Raw genomic sequence first — 15,181 nt, 5'->3', positions numbered from 1 at the left:
CTGCTTTCATTTGAATTCCCTGAACTGGCTACGCATACAAACACACACCTTCACCTGTTCAAGGAAAAGGGCAAGAGCAGAATCAGGATCACTTCAGTGATTGCTGGTTATTAAAACGGCTTAAGTTTATCAGAAAAGCTGAAGTGCAACCATTTTGGGGATGAAATTTTTAATCCAAAACATTTTTTCTTATGCAGGGTGCACACTCACAAATGAAATTAAATAGAATAGAATGAAATAAAGTCAGGTTCACTAAATTATTGAAGAATCTGCATTCAGTTGAGGAAATTGTGTGAGGGAAAAAATATTTTTAAAAGTGTTGCTGAAATAAATTTTTTTTAATTACCTTCAGAAGTTAATTAGCATAGCAATTTATGGGAAAAAATATAAGAGCCTTTAATTTGAGCAAACTGGAAACAAGGTACTTTTAATTTCTCATCTTTACATTCAACTGGTGATCCAGAAAAAAAAGTTACTCTCACAGCTTTAGTTATAACAAACCAAGACTAGAAACAGGCCAACATAGTATGCTGTTCTGATTCCAAATCCATTTTCATATAATTTATATCTTATATGTAAAAAAGGAATTATTGCACCTATTCCACTTTTATCTGGAGATCTTATACTACTCTAACAGAACTATGAAAAACATTATTTCTTTATGCACACAAAGAAAGATGCAGAGAATAGGAATACACAAAGAAGTTTCTGGAGGGCAAGCAAGGGTATAAACTTGAAGAGCTCCAGTTATTCCATGAGAAATAGATACATGCGCATCCTTATCCTAAAAAGTAATTATTTCAAAAGGGGATAAATTCTTGTCTTACCTCAAGAGGTAAATCTGAGGTGGATTATCTTCTTGTCCTGGGGTAAGAACGTCTGTTTGGCAATACTGCCGAGAAGCTGATGTATTTCAAGTTCACACAGCAGTTTGCCCTGAAGTAACTTGTTTATGCATCCCTAATCAGAGAGACTTGCCCAAGGTCAGTGACAAAGCCAAGACAGAATGGTGCATGCGACCTGTGCCCTGCAGCTAGCTAAATGTTTCTTCACTACATTGGGCCAAATATTACAGTATTAAAAGCATTTTACACAGTTCATCAGTATTACCTGACCATTTATTTTTTAACAGCTTTCCCCCAAAATAATGATGTAACTAACACTGGTTATTTTCAATTTGCTTTTAAGAAATTTTATAAAATCAGTTCAGGACATTTCAGGAGTCCTCATCATCACACCGGAGACCATTTTGCTATGGCATTATCTAGGGGTGTCGTTACAGCTTCATTAACAGATGCATCTCTTTATGCACACTGAAATGTTGCCAGAGGCTGTAAAACTTCCACCACTTTAGTCTTAGTCAATATATCTCAAATACATATGACCAAGAATTTTTGTGATATAAATCTTAATGCAATCAGAAATAATTATTTTTAGAACATGCCTGATTATCCTTAATTGAAATTCCTAATTAATACATAATTTAAAAAAATATATTCTGCATATAAACCTACAAACTGAAATGCCAAAGATACTTTACAGGGCAGACCAGCAGCACAGATGTGTAGTTAATGCAGCATCTGCCTTACTTAACATTTGTTATGGATAGAAAATTTTTGTAGGCCTTCAGTTTGGTTGCTATCAGATGCTTCCCATCTCTGTTATTTTCTTCCTGCCAAAAAAGATTTTTAAGTAGGGTTCTTACAAAAAGGAACTAATATAGATGATATAAAAACTTCTGCTCTTGAGGTATTCGATCTCTTTTCCAATAGTTTCAACAGCTGGATGGAGAAAAGAACAAGGAAATATAGAAAATGAGGGTGATGAGTATTATTAAAGTAAACAATTTAGCTTTGTGAAAAGTAGGTTTAAATGACTTTGCTTCATCATCAAGTCTTAAAAAAGGCCAAGTGAGTAATTGTCTATACTAGCACTTATCATACAGATAAGTACTATAGACTATTTTGGCCCAAAGTCATGATAAGTTGTCTTATGTCATAAGAAAAGTGTGAACTTTAATGTATTTCGCCTCACAAGGCAAAAACTTCTGCTGCAGAATTTGGGCCCTGGCTACCATATTTGAAACAAAACTCAATACTGAAGTCACAGCTACCTGTTCGTTTGGAATTTTTTTCACAAGCTGTTTAAACCTCCATGTTTTACATGTTACTTGAGAGGACTGGAAAAGACCTAGTCATAGTTTGTCACCTTTTACTGCAGCAACCAAATCATATACTAGTATTAAAAAAGAAATAAAGTTTCTGCTCAGTTTTGTGTTTAAACTTGATATTTTCAGTGTCATTGTAACCCCTCTTTTGTATGTATTCCTTGTGTTTCTACAGACACCATCATATCCTCTGACAGTTTCAGTTCAGTACACGAAGCACAAGACAAGGTCCTTTAAACCCTTACTGGAAAATGCTCTTTGATTCCTTCCTCATTGCAGTAAAACCACTGTAAAACCTTGCCAGCTACAAACGTCACATGGTCCACACACTTTACATGCTAAAAACTGTGAACAAACCAACTCTCAAACAGTAACTATATTAAATGCTTACAAATTACTTCAGTGCATCCAAAGGTAAATCCAAGCAAATGTGAACCAATCCAGCTTATTCAAGCTGGGTATCTGGACTTTTCCCTTCCAAGGAAAGAAGCTGTGAGCTCAGGTAGCACCATCAGTTCACCCCAAACCATAGCAATAATAGCACAATTTACATTGGATTATCCAAATATTTTCAAACTAATCAATTTGTGAATTAAAAATAAAAATCTTTAAGACTGCATCTTTTAACTTGAATCAGATGTGTGCTAAGAGATGGACATAAAACAGTCTTTCTCAAAACTAAAATGAGAAGAATGAGAGGATCATATCTTTTTAATCCACGATAAACCAAGTGTTTCCTTACATCAGTCAACTAAATATTTCTCTGACACAAAAACCATGATCCAGTTTCCAAATCACTCGTTTCATATTTTGGGACAAGTTTTGGCATACTTACAGGAAATCTAGAGTTCTTTTCTAGAAGATGTTCTGTTTGGCTACTGTACAGAAGAAATAATTGAAGATTCTATCAAGATTTTTCACTACCATGTTGCATAGCTTTAAAAATGTAATTTCCCTCCTTTATAATGAAAACTATTTTAAAGATACAGAATTTGATATAATTTGAATTCTTAACTGTGTGTAACCTTTTCTCATTTCTGACTAAACGGTGTACTCAGTGTCATGAATTCAAAGACTGATAAATACTCTTTAATCACTGGCTCCAGGCAATAACAGGGCTTTAGTCCAATACCAGCAGGCCTACAAGAATCGCATTCTGCATTTTTCAGATGCATTTTGAAAGAGCATGATGTAGTCAGATGCAGGCAGATGATGAGAATACACTAAAAATTTCTTTCTTCAGTTACAGACAGAAGAAACTACTAGGTAGTTCTCAAGAGACTGACCACAGTCCAGGTATGAAACTACAGAGCCACAAAGTTCTAAGCACAGTTTTTATTCCTTCTGTATTCATGACCACCTCATGCAGTTTCCTCTGCCTGACAGCATACAGAGGTCCAACTCACAGCACAAAGCCCCCTTATTCCAGGTACTGGGCAAATGTAAATTTAGCCACTAGTCACTCATAAGTGACAAACTCCACCCCAAAGAGTATTTTCCCAAGTGTATTATGAAAATCATCTATGTTAGCTTTGAAGATGAAAAGTGTTCAACACTTACAAGGAAAGTGGTGTTACAACAGATACTACAGAGCTCAGTCTAACAGCTGGACTGATCAGCAGCATGTTAATTGCAACATGAAATTCCCAGCACCATTAGTGTTTGGTTAAAAATTCCACATCAAAAAGAGTAGAGGACCATCCAATTTTAATATTCCCCCCCTTTATAATATGTAGGCAGATATTTTTCTGTATCATTTCTTGTAGAGGTTTTGCTTGGCCTTTTAGTTTAACTTGTTTATTTCAGGACACGTCCAACCAGCTCATACAAAGCAATGAATGAGAGTTCTAGAATCTTAATTTCCAGTTTGCTGCTAGATATTGCCTGGTTGCAGCAAGTAAAAGAGAAAACACTAGATGACAAAACAGGGAAAAAAGAACTAATTTTTTTAATATTGTAACTTAGATCTTAACCTACCCAAATTTAGTTGCAAAAAGTTCAGTGAGATGAAACACCTGTTTGAAACATCTACTTCAGCAAATGTGAAAAATTAAGATACCTGAGCTAAGGGAAATGGACTGCTTTCACATATCTTGTCTGAAGGTTTGTTTTTTCTGCCAGTAAAGATGTTATTTTAAGGTTATAATTGGAGCTGGCTCGAAAGAAGCTGTGAAAAGAAATGTGTTGACCAAATGAACTACAGTTTTTATGAAAGCCAGCCAGTTTGAGTAACATCATTTACAAGGATTATGAAGCCAGTATGATTTAGTTCTTAATTTTAAATCCTTCATGTTTCAGATTGTAGTCATTCCCTTGACGTAACACCCATTCAATGTAACATTAGAACAGGAAGCACAGAACAGTGGCTTTCTCTAAGTTGTCACACCAGTTTTGCAGTTCAAGCTCTTCTCAAATGCTGCTTGTTGCCTATTAATATTATGTAACAATCATGAAAGAGGCATTTTGTAGTTTCCAAAGGATATGCTACACAGGCAGTTAAGCTGACTCCCTCATTCCCACAGTGCCTCAGTGATTATTTCTCCTCCTACAGGGCTTCTAATATGCAATTTTATTATCAGAATTAATCAAGAACAATGACTCATGCTTCGTGGGAAGTAAGGTAAGTCAGTTCAACACAAGACTATGAACGAAAGATGCATGAGTCTTAAATTGAACTCACATTATGAAGCTTTAACATGGCTCATGTAGACTGTTCTCTCTGCTATCACTTTTGAAAATACAGTTCTATTCCAAGAGTCACAAAATAACAAATGGTTCCACATCTGCTTAGTTTGAGTGATGGTATAGCAATGGGTGCTTTAGCTAATCTCCTTAAACTTATGTAAAACATAGTGATGTGAAATGGAAGGAAGGAAAAGAGGAAACTGTAACCGTCTAATTTTGTTACTGAATCCTATATGTTCAAGCTACAGACCTACTAAATTATCTAATTCTTCTTTTGCTGAGTATTTTTTATAGCATTTTATCTTGCAGTTCCATTTTAACTCTCTGTGGTGATTAATGCTAGTTACTTCACTTGCAGCTATACAGCATGACACATCTCAATGTCAGGAAATTTCTCCCCAAGATTGAGTTAAACAGCGGCTTTGGGAAATATCTGGTGTGTTGAACATGGCCAGCTGGTGTTAAAGTAGCACTAGCTGAGTTGTTTCACTACCAGAGTCCCAAAGACAGGTGATGCCATTACTCTGTTCAGCATGGTGTCCCATGTGTATCATTTTTTTCCTTCAAAGACTGGGAAGTGGCATAAGTCGGGGTTAGCCTTTGGTCTATTCTGAGCAATAAGAGAAAAGGTATCTTATCTCAATAGATGATCATCTACTGATAATTTTACTGGTAGTAGGTACAAAGTATATTTATTGAATGCCAAGCTAAAAGCCAACAGTCTCATTCCGTTAGGTATATGAGACATTTAAGTGCACTAACTTTTCTCAAGCAGCAACGGTATGGATGTGGGAGCCTTTATGATTATAGTCCACATAGTTTCAAACCCCAGTTCATATCCCACTTGGGAGGTAGATTTTTCCAGTTTTCAGCTGAGCTGTAGGAAGGACACATATGTAGTGATCCCGACTGGAAGACAATTGTACATTGAGGAGCTAGAAACCCACAGAACAGTTAGCCTCAGTAGGACCAGGCCTGTGCTGTGCTGCGCTATGCTGCATGTACAGTGTGGCTTTCAGGCATGTGCTGTGCTGCACAAAATCCCTGGCCACAGGATAAACTTAGTCAGCTGATGGTAACAGCAGAGCCTGCAGGCAGCTCCCACTTAGCACTGGTGATTACACCACATGCATAGCCTTGCCTTTATCTAAAAGTGCAGCAAGAAGGTCTCATCCAAATAGCCTTTTGGTTTGACAGTAGAAATGATGAATAGAGTTGTTTTCTTGTAAGAAAATTCTGTAATAGCTTGAATGATCAAAATGGGAGAGCTTCTTCTATGGATGATTTCTGCACAGCATGCAGTGGCTACAGCACTCGGGGTTCCTAGCATCTAAAGGGGCCTAAGATTACCTGTACTACTCTTTCCTTATAGTGTTAGCTCTAATACCATTTTAAGTGATACAGCAGCTGAGTGCCTTTCTTACTGGGATCATAAGGGAACAGCACCTCCTGGTGCAAACCACGTTTATCTGTAGATTACACCTTGCTTAGTAAGAGACCTGTGCAGAAGTATGTGCATATTTATAAATTACATGGACAAACTCATTTTCCGTTATTTTTTGTGCTAAAAGAAAGCTATTAAGATTAGAAATTTTCAGGTAGCTCTGACATATTCCATTGATCAGACAAGACCATACTGTCCCTTTGTCCCCTATGTCTTGAGCATTGTCTTCCTTCTCAGAAAAATATAATCACTTCTGCAACAGAACATTCCGGGAATGGCTTTCTCTCAACATGAACTTAGACCGCAGAAGTTAACTCAGTATTGAGGAGAATAGCCATATCTTACACCAGTTTAAAACTCCAGTGCCCTAAAGGGAAATACATAAACATATTTCTTAAGTCCAATTAAGGTTTTGGCTCCAAGTGTTTGGCAGAAGGAGAAAAGTAAACATTTTATAACTTGCCTTTGCATGTATTACACGATATGAAGGACTTAATATATTAACTAATCAGGTCCATAGGAGTTATTTTTCTAGTCCATAAATTTGGCATGCTGATACTTTCCTAATCCTGACACTTGACCTCAAAGGATATATTACATGCCATATTATTATGCAGTAACACTTAACAATGTTACATTCTTCTTCCTGTCACTTACCTTGAAATATCTACTCTTTTCTCTGTGGCAAAACTTTCTCTCACTGGCAGAAGAACAGACTCACAAGGTCCAAAAGTCATTGTCTGTTATATCACTGTACACAGTCTAACTAACTGCTGTGCTCCTCCTCAGATGTGACTGCATTGCAGTAAATAGATTATTTCTATTAGTGTGTAGAGTGCTAACATTCACTGAAATCAGTGGAAACTTACAGTCCCTTATGGGATGACTCTTCAGGAAGCTTTGTACTTCCTTGCATCACTGATATCTCTGGAAATCCCTGTGTATCTAGATCACTCTGGAAATCCCTGTGTATCTAGATCACTCTGGACAGATTCAAGAATTAGCAGCAATGTTCATTTCTCAGAACTTCTGTAGTTCTCTGAACGACAGGAATGGCATCCTGCAATTAACTCCTATCTTTCTCTCCTTGTGTGCTCATGTCCCTTTTTAGAAACTTCAAGCCCTTCAGACTCCGGCCCAGAGGAAAACCCTGTCCTGCTGTACCCAATGAATAGGCACAACACATTTTCTGATGTCTTATGTCCCACACTGACGAAAGGTGCTCTGTATTTATAGATGTCCTTTATGCAGGAATGGCTAGCTCTTCAGTGGAGGGGGTGGCTCTTTGGCGGAAGAAGGTGGTGCTGCAGGGTTTACAGTTGAGTAAATTGATGGCTTTTCCCCCATCTAGTCACTCTTCTTTATGGTTCAAGCAGGGAAAGAAGGTGCCAGGAGAATGAAATATTTTTCAGAGAATAGATTGATATGCTTGTTTATGGAGGAGATGGGAATGCTAACAGTATGCAGCTTTAAAGGGGTGCCAGCCACAATCAAATGCTTTCCAAATTCTATTAAAAATGCTGCTCTAAAGAGGATGTGGGGAAGAAGGCTTTGTGAGAGGGACACAAGAGTCAGAGAAAGGAAGGAATGCCGATTGCACTTAGGAAGCTGTTTTATTATCACTCCTGGGAGCAATGTATAACGTAGTGAATTTTAAGAGAGAAAAACAAATAATTTTTGTGGTAACTGATTTTAAAACAGGAATTCAAGCACTTTGAGCAGAACAGGGTTTTTTTGCAGAATGCCTACAGCTACTCAATTATGCACATGACGATGCTTATCTCCGATAGAAAAAAAAAAGTTAAAATCTATTTCTAGGCCTTGAAGCAAAATCAGGGCATATGGGACATGAGGAATTACTGCAGTTCCTGTAAGAATTTTTGCAGGCAATTCCTAGAAGGAGTCTAGATCCAAGATTTCCTAGAAAACCTGTGAAAATTCCTAGGAAGGTTGTTCTAAACCTAGGAAGGGAAATTCCTAGAACAGCACAGGAAGTACCTCATGTTCTAGATCCAGAAATACCCATAAGAAGTGAGAAAATTCCAAGAAAGGTTGTAGGTCCAGTAAACCCTAGAAAAGGTCTCAGTCTAGGAATTCCTGGAAAGGTTATACATTCAGGAATACCTACAAAGGCCAGGGAAACTCCTATAAAAGATCTAGATCAATTAATTCCAAGAAAGTACTAGGAAATTCTTTGAAAATTTCTCAATACAGTAAATCATAGCATAGGTCTCAATCTAGGTATTCCTAGGAAGGTTCTTGATCCAGGATGTCCTAGAGAGGCCAGGAAAACTCCTAGAAAGCCCCCAAAATTCCTAAAAATTTTGTAGACCCCAGAATTTAAAAAAATACTTGGAGAATTCCTAAAAAGCTTCAAAAACTCCTAGAAAAAAACTATGAAGATTCTTACAAAACTCCCAGAATTTCTAACAAGGTGTTTCAGACTGAGAAAACCCCTAGCAAGCTGCATGAGTTCTTAGCAAAATTCTAGACATCCCCTTCCTCCAAATTCCTAGAATGTCCTGGAGAAATCTACTAAGTGACAGGGATTCATAGGAATGCTCTGCATGCAGTAGGGCAGTTGCAGGAATTCCTAGAAATATATTAAACGCTGGACTACTTGGAACACCCCAGGGAATTCCCATAAAACACCAGAATTTCCTCAAAATTTCAAAAGAGTACAGGGAAAATTCCTAGAAAGTACATGGAAAATTCCTAGAGAGCATCAGGACATTCCCAGACAGCACCCCAAAAAATACTAGAAAGCTTTGGGAAAATTTCTGGAAACTTCCCCAGGGGAATTCCTAGAAGGCACTTGGGGACATTTCTAAAACACATAAGAGAATTCCCAGAAAACATCATGGAAAATTCTCAGAGAGCCATCAGAAAAATTCATAGAAAGTACCTGTGCTAAGTCCTGGAAAGCAGGTGGGAAAATTCATAGAAAGCAATCTAAATGCAATAAAAAATATTGCAATTGACCATCCTTTCTTCCCCTAACTCCACACCGCAAACATTTTAAAGATTTGGAGATAATTCAGGTTGAGAAAAGAAACCTCCAGAGTCCTCAGCAATTTTTAGAGAATGGGAAACTGTTTCTTTTCTGGCCCTATGAGTGGTAGAGCATCACCTACAAAATCCATTAGACATCATTTGGGTAGCTACTTCCTTGGGAAATGTAGGGCAGATTTTAATTTTCTTTTAAAGTTTTCTATATTAATTAATTTTCACATATTTGCCTGCACACCTTAAAACATAAAAATCTCCATCAATTTCATGTATGTATTTTAAGATTCATAAAGATTCATTAATTATAAATTCTGAAACAGATCACAATTTCAGCATTTTCAGCTACTTCTGAGCATAAAAATGGTCCAACCAAAAAGCAGTAATGTGAAGTGTATAGGGACTGACTTTTTCCTACTGAAGCTAAGCCAGAAGAAAAAGAATGAATAGTTAAATACAAACTTTGGTTAATTTGCATGCAAATCAATGCAAACATACAAATCAATCACCTAAGTATACACTCTAATCACTAGGGAATATATAAAAGCTCCCTTCTGAAGGTGTGACCCTCAAATCTTTGCAGATTTATTAGCTTCTATGAGAGGTCATGGATTTTAATAAACTGTTCACACTTCTTCAGTCATTTAGACTGTAACCTGAATGCTGTTTATTCTAAGTTGCTTAAACAAATTGAGTAATTTTTACATTTCATCACTTAATTTAAAGCCAGTAACACCTTCCATATGGCCAAATGACTTCCCAGCTAAGCAGTCTGGTACTGTAAAAGTAAATAGAAATATAGTCTCTCTTATGAATTTTCTTCATAACTGGTGAAGAACAAGTACAAAAAAGAACAAATATACAGGGATACCTGTGATTTTCTTTTTTTTTAATAGGTTGGTTCAACTGTCATAGAAGTAATGAGGGCTTTGTCACCAAGGACTTCAAACCAAACCTGCTAGTTAAGTTTTCAAGTTTAACACTGGCATAAACAGGCTGGCAAACTAAGTTGGGGATCTGCAACTCAAGGGAAGGGTTTTTTTTTAGTCTGGTCTATTTAGGTTCTTATGTGATGAATACCATTGTCATGGGTATGGTCTTCCACATCACCACATGTTCCATTTACACAGCTGGCCCTAACATTTAATCTCTTCAAAATTCAGTTTACTCCCCTACAGCTGCTCTGACTCAATAATGCTGACAGAAGTAGTAAAATTTCACTTCAGTATAATAAGTGGCTCTGCCTCTCAGCACCAATTTATTAAGTAGGGAAACACCATTCTGCAACAATCCCTTTGCTGACCACAATTGCACTAATCGCTCGCTGTAAATAGAACTGCAGACCTGATGATAAGAACTTGGGGCTTCTGGGCGGCTCTTTATCTCCTGAGAATACGTTTTCTTCTACAACTACTGCCAAGTTTTAAGCTACAGCCTTTCCACCTTCTGCTCATACAATAAGCCGAAAGATACCAATGACTTCAATGAGAAAGTCTTCCCCCAAAACACAGAAAAGCTTTAAAAGGACAATGTATAAACATACCAAGGTCTCTGACAGCTGATTTCAGAAGGCAGTATGAAAAGAGAGGAAAAAAACACCTCAAGGCACAGGTACTTCAAAAGAAAAGAATAATGCAATTTTCTTTTCTGGGGGAATATAGGAAATGGGCCATATGAGATCTACAAAAATACAGCATCAATCAGATAAGGAAGCATCAAATACTAGGATCAGGAAGAAAGGAGAAGATTCATTCATGCAGCATTTTCCCTTTGAATCACCACTTCTAAGAGTTTGCTTATGTATTTTACATAGATCCACCCCATTCACGGCTTGCTGAATCATAATGATTTGAAGGAAAAGTTTTTCTAAGAACTAAGCTAAAATGGAACTAGATTCACCAAAGGTTACCTATACAGCATACATCAAAGCTTCATCATTCAGTCTTATGGTAAAAACAGCCCATACATTAATTACTATAGTGGACTTCTCCTGGCTACATTACAGATCCCTGTGAAAATCTACTGAACAAGAATTAAATGTTGATGAAATAAAGCCTCACCAAGAGTAATAATTGTGTAAAATGAAATGCCAAAGGTGCTAAAAATCCTTGCTTAATATACTCTATTTTGTACAAAACACAAGGGGATTCTTTAGAAATGTAATGAAAAAGTCTTAATCATATTTAACTTCACATTGTAGTTCTCTATTTGGCTACCACACCCTACTTTGGAAAAGCTACAATCACATAGTGCCCTCTAGTGGCTATCAGTCAAAAAACCTCTGCAGGCTGCAATCCCAGGTTTAAAAACACGCAAAATAATCAAAATATTCAGCTGCCCGTGTAGTCAGCCACGAGTCACTGAAAGAACAGCGCTTCTGACAAAGAGGATCAAACCTATTACACACATAGCCCTGTCTGTTTGCAACAGCTTGTAGAAATGGGCTTGAAACATCTTTAGTTACAATTTTTACAATTTAGTTAATAGCTCACATTTTGAATGTGAATCAGAGTAAAAAATTTTCTGTTTAAATGAGAATAAATTCAGCATTTTAGTATGTCTCCAGACTCGTTGATCTTACATCTTTAACAACTCACTGAGGAGTAGATAGTGACTTAAGGCACAGATCCAAGTAACGCACAATGCAGAGAAAAAGGTAAGTAACAAACAGTTACATTCCTTCTCTTCCCTTGCTGAGTGTGATCACATTCCTGCATGTTTAATAAATGGTTGTGAAGCTGTTTCAACAACAAACTTTATCACCTTGTCCAGATACACGAGCTGGTCAGTGGACATGAAGAGAGTTGGGGTCAGAGTTTGTAAAATTATCTGTTAAGAAATTACCAAGCCTTGGGAGGGAGAAAGCACTTGTGTTTGCTTCAGCCTTCTGCACTGACCCAAGCCTTGTTCTTTCTTAAGGACTGAATTCTGTAACACAAGTGCAAAAATATTGATGTGTCTGGAATTATACAGAAAAAATTTAACACATTTGGTGATGCTTTATTATACTAGGTGTCTCTGGTTGGTATCAAAACAGGGGACCTTCTGACTCTTTAACAAACTCCAGCTGTGCCAGATTTCTTCCTCATCCTACAAATGGCAGTGTGAGGGGAAAACCATTCCCTTCTGCTCCATCTAGCCTTTCCAGTTGAGACAACTGCATTGCAAAACGGGTGCCTATTTTGGGCTATTGAAACTGTACTATCTTACACAACTCATAAAACAGGCCTGGTGCCATCAGTCTTCTCCCTCTCCCTGAGCTTTCCACATAGGAGCTTCATGTGAAGACAATTCAGAGCCCAGGGAAAATCCTGAGTTCTGTGAGGCTGAAGACAGAGGTGATGCATATGGACAGTTCTGGTTCACTGGGCTGACCCTCTTCAGGAAGTTCATCTCAGCATACAGCCAGCAAATGCAGCTGTCTGGAACCTGCACATACAACACCCCAGCCAAAAACAAGACAAAAAGTAACTGTTAAAATTGCTTACTTGAATTTTTATTTTATGTAGGGATTCCTTAAGAAAAATACATTTAGGTACATTTTCAAAACTGAATGGCCAAATATTTGTCTCTAAGAATTTCACAGTACATTTCTTGAGTGCAAAAAGTACAACAGGTCAGAATAACATAAGTGAAAGGCAAATTCTGGGAGCATCCAAGTCAACCATAATTTTCCTTAGTTTTGAAATATGAAGCATCCCAGACAACTAACCCACATTCCATTTCAGTGCCAAGTCAGAGTGGGAGTTCAGGGAAATGTACTCTGAAAAAAAATACCCTGACTTATTTTGAGAGTAGCACAACACTAAAACATAAAAACACAGGACTTCTGCTGCTACCAGTGTTGAACTTAGTGTTGTGACCAAGAAGAAAACAAAATTAAGGAGCACTCCAGTGTGATTTCTTTTTAATATATATAACTTTATTTTCTTAACCTTTCAGAAAGCTTTTCTCTACAGCTTTTTAAAAATATGCTTTATTTCTACTTTTCTACCCACACTGTAGGATTTGTAACATAATTAAAAGATGTGAAAAATCCAATATGAATAGATATTCTTTAAATATTTTAAGATTTAACTGAAAATTAGTTCTGGTTGTTGACTTAAAAGTGTCTGTAAGAATAAAAAATTTATCCAACAAGCAGCTCTAAGAATAATAGCCCCACATCACTAACCTGATGAGAAAAAAATCTGAAATGGATCAATCTAATAAAGATGAATGATGTATTTTAAAAAATATAAATGGGATAAATGGAAGAAAACCATAAGAAACCACTTTAGTGATTAAAGTGTTAGTAAATGCAGATAAGATACTTGATTTGATATTATTTTCATGTTGATACTATTTAGGAAAATGGCTTCAGAGTATGCTCTCTTATAATCGTTACATATAACTATATATGTTCAAAACAACACTGAACATCTGATTTCTATAGGACTAAAAGTTGCAGTTCTTCCTGTGATCTGTAAAATTCCAGGAGTGGAAAGGATGGGGACAGCTACACAAATGTTTCAAAGTTGCTAAGCAAGACAGAGGGGAAAAAAAAATTCTACCCAAACCTACCTTCAAACTACAAACCACAGAGTTTTCTGTAATATGTTGCAAGATTTGCATCCTTGGCTGGAATAGCACCAAAGGATCAGTCCTGAAGAAAAACCCCACAAATTCCAATATAGCACACAAGCTGCAGTGGGAAGAACTATTCACATTATGTTAAGCACAGTATTTCCGTGGGATCAAGGCCTAAAAACTTAGTCTGATAACTGCTAGTGATCCAGAATTAAAACAAAAAAAAATTAAAATAAAAAAAACGGGGTTCTTTTGTACTCCCTTAAAGAGTAAAATAAGCAAAACTGGTTAATCTCTATCTTCCTTTGTTTCCTTTGCAGTAATAGGACATATGAACCACTGATACAGGCATGAAGACACCCCCCCTTTATGGACTAATATATAAAGTATAAGTATATAGCAGCTGTTATTATTTAGTTTTTAGGAAAAGTGGGCAAGGAACGTAATTATCTGTCTCACTGAAGGTACACAAGTCAACATGGAGACAGTAATTTAAGTGTCTGTTCATTAAATAAAAGCAATGTGGTCAGAGTGGCATGAGTTGACCCCAGTAAAGGAATTAAGTTTTGAAGCAGAATCTACACATGGACAGCACAAATTCCTGAAAAACAGGACACAAAAGCTCTTATAAGCACAGTAAGAAGTTCATCAGTACAGTATGGATTTCAGTATAGATGGCATTGCTATGTATGGAAAAACTTGAGACCGCCATTGGAATGACAGAGTCTCAGGATGCACATTTAGCTTAGTTTCTGTACTTTCTTCCTATATCTCTATCCTATACCTGCTATTTAAGTAAATCTGCATGCACCACACCTCTCCTGCCTCTTCCAGACATAGCACTAACAGTTATCACCCCTTTTTCATTTTGGTGCCTTTTCCTTTTTGTTGGAAATGTTCAGTTCACTGGCTTCCAAGACCCAAACCACCTGTAATGCTTGCAGCATTTCAGACAAACTTTTCCAACCTCACAGCAGGAAGCCAAAAGATAAAAACTGAATCTATAGTGCTTGGAGTGTCCAAAAATCTATGAAACTGGGGTCTTTAATATCTCACAAGACTGAGCCTGTAGTACAACTATTTGACTTATCTGTTCAGTTGGATAAGGACCAACTATAACTTACAAGAGTGGTTTAAAGCAGAAAGCTCCTTTATAGTACTTTCAGACCTAGATTTTCTTTTTAAGGTACTGATCAATGAAAGGAAAACACTGTATGATGGCTTCAGAGAACACTGAACTAATAACACACAACAAAGAAAGTCTATCAATATATCCATGAATTACATCATATAATTGCAAAGATACCTCT

The sequence above is a fragment of the Harpia harpyja genome, chromosome 1 (assembly GCF_026419915.1).
Source record: "Harpia harpyja isolate bHarHar1 chromosome 1, bHarHar1 primary haplotype, whole genome shotgun sequence".
NCBI lineage: Eukaryota > Metazoa > Chordata > Aves > Accipitriformes > Accipitridae > Harpia > Harpia harpyja.
This window is presented reverse-complemented; position numbering follows the sequence as displayed.